The sequence below is a fragment of the Microtus pennsylvanicus genome, chromosome 9 (assembly GCF_037038515.1).
Source record: "Microtus pennsylvanicus isolate mMicPen1 chromosome 9, mMicPen1.hap1, whole genome shotgun sequence".
Lineage (NCBI taxonomy): Eukaryota > Metazoa > Chordata > Mammalia > Rodentia > Cricetidae > Microtus > Microtus pennsylvanicus.
Genome location: NC_134587.1, coordinates 104,900,431 through 104,912,247, shown reverse-complemented (window position 1 = coordinate 104,912,247; position 11,817 = coordinate 104,900,431). Strand labels below are relative to the sequence as shown.

The 11,817-nt window shown below is 38.1% G+C and overlaps 1 pseudogene; it reads left to right on the top strand.

Moving 5' to 3' along the window:
- Positions 1-1,375: 1,375 nt before the first annotated feature.
- On the top strand, positions 1,376-9,904 carry LOC142856695 (uncharacterized; annotated as a pseudogene).
- Positions 9,905-11,817: the final 1,913 nt, after the last annotated feature.

The window sequence follows — 11,817 nt, the reverse complement described above, 5'->3', positions numbered from 1 at the left end:
ATCCACTCCTGCGGAGGTCCCTGAGTTGGAGTTGGTCCTGCAAAGGTCTCTGGTTCCAGTCTATTGCCTTGGAGTTCCCAGGCCCGGGTGAGCCCTGAACTGCAGAGGACCTGGCTCAGGCTTACTCCCTTAAAGGTCCTAGACTTCTGTTAGTTCTTTTTATATTCTAGACAGCAGTCTTCTGGTAAATCTTCTGTAGGTTGCCTTTTTTTTTTTTTTTTTTACCAATTATGGTTTCTTTTGCTATATAGAAACTTTTCTGTTTCATGTGTTCCCATTTCTCAGTCATTGGTCTTAATGCTTGTACTATCAGGGTCTTGTTCAAAAAATCCTTTCCAGTGCCCATAAATGCAAGTATATTCCCTATTTTTTTTTTCTACCAAATTCAGGATACCAGATGTTCTACTTAATTTTTTATGTTTATTTTTTATGTTTATTTTTGTGTAACATTCCTGGCTATTCTGTAGCTCCCTTTGTAGACTAGGCTGTCTCAGACTCAATGAGATCCTCCTGCCTCAACCTCCCAAGTGCTGGAATTAAAGGAGTGTACCACCACTTCCTGGATCAGAACTTATATTAAGGTCTTTCTTAAGTATAGGTTTGAGTTTTGTTCACAGTGAAATGATAGAATCAAGTTTTATTCTTCTACATGTAACTTCCTTATTTGACCAGTACCATTTGTTGAAGATACTGTCTTTATAAAGTGTGTTGTTGTTCTCTTTGTCAAAAACCAGGTAGCTGTGTAAGTGTAGGTTATGTATACACACACACACACACACAAACACATACACACACATTTTTAGTTATCTTCAGTGTATCTTGCAAATATACCTTCTGGAGATCATATGTGTTTTGCAATTAAAGCTATCATTCTCTCATGTCATGATTGAGTTGTGTCTTACAAGTTATTTGGGTGCCTCAGAGTTCACAGAAGAACGTGAAGACATTGCCCTTTACTGCTCCTTAATGCTTGTCTGCCTAATATTGTGCTCCGTTATCATTTTTCTTCATGATAGTAAATAGTGTTTGGTAAATATCACTGAAACACCGAATGTTTCATAGGCTCTCACCGAAGACAAATTATTTCAGCTGTTAATGATAGCTGAATAATTTGTGGGTAGCTGAGCATAGATACAGATACCTTTTACTGTTAATTACCAATTGCTTTCTGCTTTCTCTGTGTCAATAACTTTTATCTTGAAACGTTATAGTCATTTTAAAACACAAGCACCCTAAATAAAGAAAAACCCTAAACTAAGAAAAAGCAAATCAGATTTATCTTCCATCTTCTCATCAGCAGAACCTGTCCCTAAACCCAAAATTAAGGAATGAATCTGAGAGAGAATCCCCCCCACCAGAACATCGCTTTGCAAAGATGACTGACGAGGAGCAGTGGGTCCATATAAGTGCATCTCTGTACTCCTACACCGGCAAACTCCTCAGGAAAGACTTTAACAAGAGAATGAAGAAAATGTTCGAAAGTCCTGAAAGTACCATCTGTTCTAACGAAGTGCCAATTCCTGATAAACCTAAAGTGAGAACACAGTTAAAGGTAATTCTGTTCCCCCGATCTGAAAAATTGCATATTTGAGTGTGTAAGAAGCAAAACATCTGAGTTGACCATCTCTGCAGTAGGGTAAATGTTTTCCAAACAATAGCAAAACCCAAATCATGAAAATAACTTGCATTTTGTCCATGCTCCCAGTCCCAGGAATATACTATCCCGTCATTATTTAACATTTAAGAAAAAAATAAAGTAGACTCTGTAAATCACAAACTAAAAATCAAACATGCTTTTAACACCATATAAAAAATTCATGCAATAATACTGAAAGTAAATAATAGTAAAAATAAAGGCCCAGGAGTCATTACAGTTGACATGAAAAGAACCAACATGGTGTCTCTGCAAGTGATAATAGAAAAAGCATATTGTAAGGAATCAGTGATTAGCCAGTAGATACTTGACAAAGTCTAGTAAACCAAAAGCACCCAGGCTTCCATGGTCATGTGACTGACATGAAAATGGCACCATAGTTTTTTTTACTGTTGACTTGCCTACTTGAATAGTTGAATACTTTGGCTTGTTTCTCCCTTGCCTTTATATTAAATATTTCAGAATTTGTAGAAGCTTGCATCTTAAAAGTATAAGTTTATTGATTTTCATAAACATTTACCTTCTTCAATCCATATGTATGCATCTTTACAAACAAGTACCTTTCACTATGTGTATATTGACTCAAGTGTGCCTCAGATTTCAAGTACCAAACTGAAGACGTTGACTTTTACTACTTCCTGATTCTTACCTGCCCATCACTCTGTTCTGTTAGCTGTTTTCTCCATCCAAGTAAATAGCACTATGACACTGAAGAGTAACTTTATTTGGGAAAGTTTCTCCATCAAATTCCCTGTAGGCAAGTGTGTGGGACATTTTCTTGCTTAATGATTGGTTTGTGAGGGCCCAGTTCAGGATGGACAGTGATACCTCTGGACATACAGACCTGGGTTGTATCTGAAAACAGACTGAGAAAGTCATGAGGACCTAAACAGTAAGCAGCTAATGCTCCATGGCTCCTCCTTGAGTTCCTACTTTGAGTTTTTGTCCTGACTTCTCTCAGTGGATTGTGGCCTGGGATATCGAAGTGAAATAATTCATTTCCTCCTATGTTGCTTTTGATCATGATTTTTATCACAGCAACAGAAAGAAAACTGAGAACTCCATTGAGCCATGACCCCAGTCTCATCTTGCAGCTTTTGTGGGGGGAAAAACTAGATATTAAAAATGAAAATATTTCACACACACATATTTGTTTTATACACACTGTTCAAAATCCAGTACCAAAAGAGGCATGTGGCCCCAACGGGATATATGTAGTTATTTATATACCCTGAATTAGCCATCAAAATTCCAGATTTCTTCAACAAGCTGGATTAGAACTGAATCCAGTGTGTTTTGAGCCATGTCATTGAATTGATCCATGCAGAAGGTTTCCCTTATATCTGAGTCACACCTGTTCATTGGATTGCTAAAGATCCAATTTTTGATTTATTCTTAATTAATATTTTTTTCAAATAAAAATATGAATACATTTTTACTTCATTTCCCCCAACTCCTCCCATACACTCCCTTGCTCTCAAACTTATGACTTTTTTCTTTATGATGTTAAACACAAACACACACACACACAGATACACACTCCTAAATGTATGAGTACACCCTTTTCAACCAGTGTAATATTACATGTATTATATGATCTCAGGATGGACCTCCAGTATTAGATAATTCGTTGTGGGAGGCATGTCTCTAGGGAAGACCATCTCTCCATCCCTCAGTACTCCCCTTTGTCCATAGTTCTTTATATACAAGTGAGGCTCCATGACTTAATGTGTCCATTGGTGCCATCGTTGTTCAGGTCAATTTAGGTGGCCATGTTGATAAGACTAGATGATTGTAGCTACTTTGGTCTTCCTAGGAGACACAATCTCAAGCAAATGTCATCTGCTCTCTCTCTAAAAGTAACTAAATGAAATGTGCACGTGACCTGGTCAATTTATCACTCTACATGCAATTCATATCAGCCATATCTGAATTTTCCTTCATAAAGCATTGTATGTTTGTTCATCTCTAATATTTTGCTAATATTTATATAGAAATATTTTGTAAGGCATAAAATCTTTACACATAAACTATTTTTTAAAAAATGGCTGAAGAGATAGCTCAGAATGTAAATCCCTTACTATTCCATCAAGAGGACTTGAATTTAGTTCCCAGAACTCATACAGTAACATACAACCACCTTCATTTACAATTCCAAGGGATCTAATGCCTGATACAGGTCTCTAAGAGATCAGCAGACACATGATGCATGTTCAAATTATTGGGCACACAAGTACATAAACAAATTAAACTAAACATACACTCTCAGAATCTAGTAATTTTTCATGAAATTTTAAACTGTCTTTACATTTGAGGTAAACTTTATCCTGAAAAATTTACTTTGTCTCACTTGTATAATGTCCCCTAATGATGAATGTATGATAAGTTTAGGCCTCCTGATTATGTGATTGTCATTATGAACAATGTGTCTGTAATAACCAGCACGTTAGGATAAGTTAAAAAGAGGTCATTCTCCAGGATGCCATTGTAGTGCCATTACCATTCACACTCATGCCAAGTTTATAGATTTAGTTCTGCCCCAGTTTCTAATTGTCTCTAGTGCCTGTACTGAGAGATAAAATCAACACGTAGCCAGGGATCCCTGCAGAAAGAGACCTAAGAATACACACACTCCTTATACACATATACATGTGCAGTCATAAGAATTGTTAAATGGAGTTATTTTATAACAGGGCAACAATGACCCAACTAGACATCAAAGGTGAAAAATACAAAGTCTATTGTTCAAGAGTAGATTTGTAATGTTAAAAATCATTCAATTTACTATTTTAGGCAAATTTAATATACAATAAAATATATTATTTTAAGTTAATACTGAGTAAGTTTGTTGGATCATGGTTATACTTCTACTCCAGGCTAAGGTAAATCATTTTCAATGTCTGACTATAGCCTAGTGATTTGAATAGCCAAACACATGAAGAAACAAAAGTGTTAAAAATGAGCTCAATTTTCCCAATCTGTTCCCTATACCTGCAAGGACAAAGCTACTTTGAAAAAGCATCCCCAAACACCACCAACAACAACAACAATAACAACAACCGTAAATTTGTGAAGAAAGCCAAGCAAACTAATCTCCTTTTTCTCATCAGCAGAAAATGACTGATAGAAAAGATGCACAAGCGCATTCAAGACTTCCTTCCGTCAAGAGGAAGGAGCACATAAAGGAGCACACTGATTGTTGTTGCACACAATGGAAGGAACTCTTCAGAAATGATATAAAAGAAATACTGAGGGAGGAATTGGCTGTAGAGCATGCAAAGAGGAGGAAACTTTTCAGAAAGGAGGTAGAGGAAATTATGGTACTACTCAGGAATGAATTAAGCCAAATATGTATGGAGCAGGTGGCTCTGCTGAAGGAGCAGGCAAAGAAGATACAACAGGAGCACTGGAATCTGAAGGACCTCTTCAGAAGGGACCTAAAAGAGATGGTTTATGAAGAGATTAAAAAGTCCAAAATGATCATTGGTCCTAAAGAAGAGCCACTACTTGGCCCCTCTAAAGGAACTACAGATTTCCAGGTAGGTCCCCTCACTGGGAAGGACTGTGCTTGATTGACAGGGGAAAGATGCATCTGCGTGCCTGAGTCTGCAGTGCTGCAGATAGTTCCCTATCTGGAATCCACCCTTGTTAATGTCCTGGCCCCTCATGTTCTCAATCCCAAGAATCCAGTGGCAGGTAATCCTCTGTGGTTCCAGTGTGAATGAGTATAAACTCTAACAATCAGGAAGTAAACGTTCTATTAATACAAATGAGCACAATTCTTGAAATAGTAAATAAATAAAGAAAAATATCAAACCAGAGAGTAGTTACTGTTGACAGGAAAAGAACAGACCTGTTAGATAATATGCCATGGTAAGAGTATAAACAAAAGTACAATTAGAAATTATGTAATAAATGCATGCTGATGTCTAAGAAGAGAAAAGACATTGTTTTATAGATTTCAAAGAAATAAAACACATGACTCAAGTAAAACAACCCTGTATGTCAACAGGTATAGACAGACTATAGAGTTGCATTAGAGCTATTTCTTCTCTCTTATTTCAGACTTTTGTGTATATTTGCATCTATAATTATAGGTTTATCATACATTCCAAATTCTTAAATTATTTGCCTTTTCCATGTTAGGCCACCTCCTCTTCTAATGCACGGATAGAGTGCTCTGTAGTAAACCCTCTGGGTGTCTTAATTTTAGGCAATGTCATTTCTTTCATTCTCTGAAACTTGTCTGCTGTTGTTTTGCTCTGTCATGTCCTGTTTTCTCCGATCCATTCGATAGTGCAGAAACAGTGACGTTGGGAGTGTCAGAGACCAGCTTCAACAAAAATGCCACTTACCAGGGTAGGATTTTAGGGATCAGAAAAGTAGAGAATGATGACATGAGTAAAAATAATAAAACTGAAAACATAGGATAGTACTGGGAGTTCAAGTCAATACTCAAATAACCCACACTTAATTTCCGTTTGCTTAAATACCCAACCCAAAGGGGAAGAATAAGATGGAAAAGTGTATTAACATGATACAAGGAAATGAACATACTAGTTGAAGGTTGTGGGCTATGGTCTTAGTTAAACATTCTGTTGCTAGGACAAGTCAAATAACACTCACACCCTAGAACAAAACATTCTGTAGCCAAACCACTCCTTGAGTGGAATCCATTATTTTTTCCGTAAGGGAGTAGGAAGCTAGTAGTACCCTTAGACTTTTGTTTGGGATAGAAACATATCTATTTCCCTATTCCTGAAATATAAGGTCTGTTTATTAGTCATACCTGTTGACAATAACCTTGGGAAAGCATAACTCTCACATCTAAATCCAGGTGGGATCCTTGTTTGAGGTAGAAACAGACAATAACCTTAAAGGAACAGATATAAGTTCCAACTCTCTGACCTTTGTTCAAGGTAGAAATAAGCTCACATTTTTTGGGCCTCCCCAATTCCTCCCTTTTTAATAATTTTTATAGAGCATGAACTTCTGCTACAGGACAGATGGTTGTGTCTGCCTTAGGTGAATGTTTCCCATTTTCCAGACTTACATATCTTGGGTACATGCATTCCAATTATGCATGTGTATGTCTTAGGCACCTGGGGGTGGGGAAGTATCATAGTCTTCTCTTACTGCTGACCTCTGTAAGCAAAGGATTAAGTGAGAGTGTGCCTCTGAGCTCTGTGTCCCTGATCCAAGTTTCTGTCAAGAGAGGTCATTCATCAATTAGAAAATGGCAAGCAAGCAGATAATACTTTATGCTACACATTCTTCTATGGCTACTATATCTCCTAATTAAAGAAATGGAGAATCACCAGGATTGGGAATGCCCTTTTCAACTGGTCTATGATTTTTCTTAAAAGTTTTTAGCTCTACCAAAATCTAAATCGGTCTTATCAAACATGTCAAATCCCAAAACTTATTAGGAATGTCTAAACTTTTTCTAAGCATTAACATCTTATAGTGAGCTCAAGCAGTTAAAACATTAACAGGTCAATACCATAATTCTAGTGTGGAAATTAACAATAAACATAATTTGTCAAATCACAATTCTCTTACATCTATTCTAACCTTTCTGTGATGAATGAAACTCTATTTGCAATGCCGCCTTTAAGTACTTGTCCCAGTCTCTGAGCAACAGTAAAAACCCTTAGGCTACCCTCCGCAACTCTGAAGAGGGACTTCAGTCACTCCTTTGTCTCCATAATGAGTCTGATTCTCCAGAGGGGAAAATTGAGGTCTCAGTTCTCAGGTCCTTTATTTCAACAGCAGATTGAACATCCATGCTGGCAACCCAAATTCTGTGTCCCAAAGTATGAGCCTGTGTTCGTGGAATGACTCTGAGGTAAACAGGACTCAGTAGTTTTGGAAGTTTGTAAAGCAAGTCCATCAAAAGGCTGGGAATCGCCGTCACCATGATCTTCCTTCCCTTAGCCTGCAGCATGGTGGTATGAGGAAGTCAGGATCACAGGTTCAGGAACCTCTTTCCACTTCTCCTGTGGCATCATCAGTGGCTGAAATGTCATCAGGGCTGGCCTACTTCTACTGTATATGCATACATCTCATCAAGCTTTATTTTCTTCCTTTGAAAAAAATCACAGACATATCCTTGACCCCAAATTAATACAGGGTTGGGTCATTTTCATAATCCAGTGCAAGAGTCTATCCACCTTCTTTAGCAAAGATCACCTTTGTGCCATCATGCCAAAATTTATCCACAGCAACAAGTTTAGAGTAAAAAGCTGTATAGTTTAAGATATTTTGTGGTGACTGAGTGTATAATTCCTCCTTATTTATTTATTTTTTGAGGTTATTTTGTAAGGGTATGCTAATTTCATGCCTTCTCAGAGACATCATTTGTTTAGCAGCTATCTTTAGTTGCCTGAGAAAACTAGACTTACTATTCCCCCTTAAGAATTTTCCTGATGGATATACTTTTTCCGTTAATTTATTTATTAAAGATTTCTGTCAGTGATCCTGATGGATATTTTAAATAAGGTCTCAACCACTGGATTGTTTTTTAAGTTTGTAAGCTATCTTTCTAATCCAAGTTTCAAGTCTGCCTACCCGAAAGGTTTTAACTTGCTCCTTTACATTTTCACAGACTTGATTGGGCCTGGAGCTGCAGTTTCCTGAGACTCCTTTTTTGCAGCTTGGCTGTGAGGCCAGGAGCAGGGATCTAGGCTCGCAGCTGAAGCTTGGCTGCTTAGTAGGGTGCAAGCCATGTTCTCCATAGTTTGGCCATGTCCTGCTGGGGACTTGGGACCAGAAGGCTGGTCCCTCATTGTCTGCTGTGACAGGGCAGGATATAGGTTATGTTTAGTGATCCTGAAACAGTCTGACTGACTGGCAAATTAAGCTCAGGTTCTCAAGTGCCTGCCATTGTAGTGGTTCTGAGGTTGCCACATGAGACCAAAAGTTTAGGTGGGCATAGCTATGCTGTTTCCATTATCTCTGCCTTTATATTTAAATCTTGTAATTAGAAAATTAGGAGAATTTCTGAATTCTCTCCTCTGTTAAAAAGTCATAGATCCCCATATTGAACTCGAGTTGGAAGAGGCGAGTCCAGTCTCAAAATGGAGGTAAAACTGCTGCCCAGTCGCCCCAGCCTGACTCCTGCCATTGCCACCGCTGCCGGCGGGGCCCGGGGAGGGGGCATGATCCAAAGGAACCTTGCAGTTGAGGAAACTGTTTATTGGTGGTCTGAGCTTTGAAACCACAGATGATAGCTTAAGAGAACATTTTGAGAAATGGGGCACACTTACAGACTGTGTGGTGATGAGAGATCCCAAACAAAACGTTCCAGGGGCTTTGGTTTTGTGACCTACTCTTGTGTTGAAGAGTTGGATGCTGCAGTGTGTGCTCGGCCACACAAAGTTGATGGGCGTGTGGTGGAACCAAAGAGAGCCATTTCTAGAGAGGATTCTGTAAAACCTGGTGCCCATTTAACAGTGAAGAAAATCTTTGTTGGTGGTAGGAAAGAGGATACAGAAGAGTATAACCTGAGAGACTACTTTGAAAGGTATGGCAAGATTGAAACCATAGAAGTTATGGAAGACAGGCAGAGTAGGAAAAAGAGAGGATTTGCTTTTGTGACTTTTGATGACCACGACACAGTTGATAAATTGTTGTTCAGAAATACCACACTATTAATGGGCATAATTGTGAAGTGAAAAAGGCCTTTCTAAACAAGAGATGCAGTCTGCTGGATCACAGAGAGGCCCTGGAGGTGGATCCAGCAATTTTATGGGTCGTGGAGGGAACTTTGGAGGTGGTGGAGGTAATTTTGGTCATGGTGGAAACTTTGGTGGAAGAGGAGGCTATGGTGGTGGAGGTGATGGCAGCAGAGGTAGTTATGGAGGTGGTGATGGTGGATATAATCAATTTGGAGGTGATGGAGGCAACTATGGTGGTGGTCCTGGTTACAGCAGTATAGGAAGCTATGGTGGTGGTGGACCAGGCTATGGAAACGAAGATGGTGGATATGGTGGTGGTGCAGGAGGAGGATATGACAGTTACAATGAAGGAGGAAATTTTGGTGGAGGTAACTATGGTGGTGGGAACTATAATGACTTTGGAAATTATAGTGGACAACAGCAATCAAATTATGGACCCATGAGAGGGGGCAGTTTTGGTGGAAGAAGCTCAGGCAGTCTCTATGGTGGTAGCTATGGATCAGGTGGTGGAAGTGGTGGATATGGTAGCAGACAGTTTTCAAAACTAACAGAAAAGGGCTACATTTCTTAGCAGGAGAGAGAGCGGGGAGTTGTCAGGAAAGCTGAACGTTACTTTGAGACAGTCGTCCTAAATGCATTAGAGGAACTGTAAAAATCTCCAGCCATCCCTTAAAGTACCAGTTGGGAACTAAGCTATATGATTTTAATCTTTCTCTGCAGACAGAGAGAACAGGTTCCTGAATCAACCCCAAAGCTTAGAAAGAGGACCATTCACCAGAATGGAATCTTTGCAATTAGGGTTTTATTCTATCATTGATTTCCCTGTCACAAGAGGACAGTAGACTGCATTAGAACTTGTTGTAGCACAGCTAGACCATGTACGTGCACAACACATTCACAATGTATAGTTTGAAATAAAAAATCTTCATTGTTCTTGCTGTTTGCTCTCCTTTGGACAGAGGGTTCTATTTGCTTGACCCTCCTTCCTAGCTTTTTAAAAATGTTTCACGCTGATACTAGACTACTTTTGAAGAATATACTTGATATTTCTTATATATCCATTTCTGTTGTTGGTTGGTTTCCGCCTCTGTACAATAGATGTTTTTAACTTTATTCATTAATTATTGTCCCCAAAGCTTTATTAGCACCTGCTTCTCCTTTTCCCTAGAAGCAGCTGAATTCATATAATTGTGTATCTCTTGCTCTTGACACACTAAATATCTCTGCTCCTACTGTCTGTGATCTCAAGTCAAATCTAATATCTACAATTAGAAATCATATATGACTTTACCCCTTAAGACACAAGTTATAGACCTTGAGAAAGTAAAAAGTGTTCAATACTTAACAGGTAAAACTCTTCACATATGCCTATTTTTGAGAAAAAAATCCTGTAAGCATGCTAAAATTAAAAAAAAATCAGTTACAGTTATTAAAATGAAGTAAAAATACTATGTAATACTTTAAGAATCATTTCCTTGGGGCTAGAAAGATGGCTCAGCAGTTAAGAGCATTCCCAGCTCTTCCAAAGGTCCGGAGTTCATTTCCCAGCAACCACATGGTGGCTCACAACCATCTTTAATGAGGTCTGGTGCCCTTTTCTGGCCTGCAGGCATACACGCAGACAGAATATTATATACATGATAAATAAATAAATATTTTTAAAAAGAATCATTTTCTTCCATTTACATGTATAGTTTAAGATAGAAAATCATTAATTTGAAATATATTAATTATTAATTTGAGGAAGAGAATTGTTGTTTATTAAACACTCTTGGGTAGTAGTATTGCAAGTTCTTTGAGGAAATACGCATGCAAGGTCAAACCTTTAGTTGTGAGACTTGTTTTTACATGTTACACCTTATCTAATTCGTGTTTGTGGATATGTGACACATCATGACATAAGTATTCCAATCAACACCGACAAAAATCATGGGTTTATGATTTATAGTCAGTTCTAGGAGAAAGTGATTTGTTTTCAGTTCCTAGTGATAACCTAGTGATTTGAGACAAAATGGGCATATGTGAGGAAGTTTAACTGTTAAGTATTGAACACTTTTTACTTTCTCGGGGTCTATAACTTGTGACTTGTAAAGATAATTTGAAAAATAAGCACCTAGAGATAAGAAAAATTCTTCTAGGAAACCAAGCAAATGAACCCTTCACCTTCCCTCCTGCAGAGAACTTCTGCGGAACAAGAAAAAAAGAAAAATTATAAAGGAGCCCATGACAGGGCCCCTTCACATTCAGGAAAGCCCTTGGTGAAAACAGATGAGGAAAGTGTGGATGGCCAGAATGAGTCCCACTGTATGCCTCTAAAGGATCTCATCAAAGAAGATTTAAAAGAAAGTTTGTGTGAAATTCTTGAAAAATATAAATACAATACATGTATGAAGAAAGAACTACCTCATATCTTTAAAGGAAGAAAACAGCTAAGGGTAATCACCTTGAATTTTATTTTACTTTTTTTATTGATTGTTATTAAGC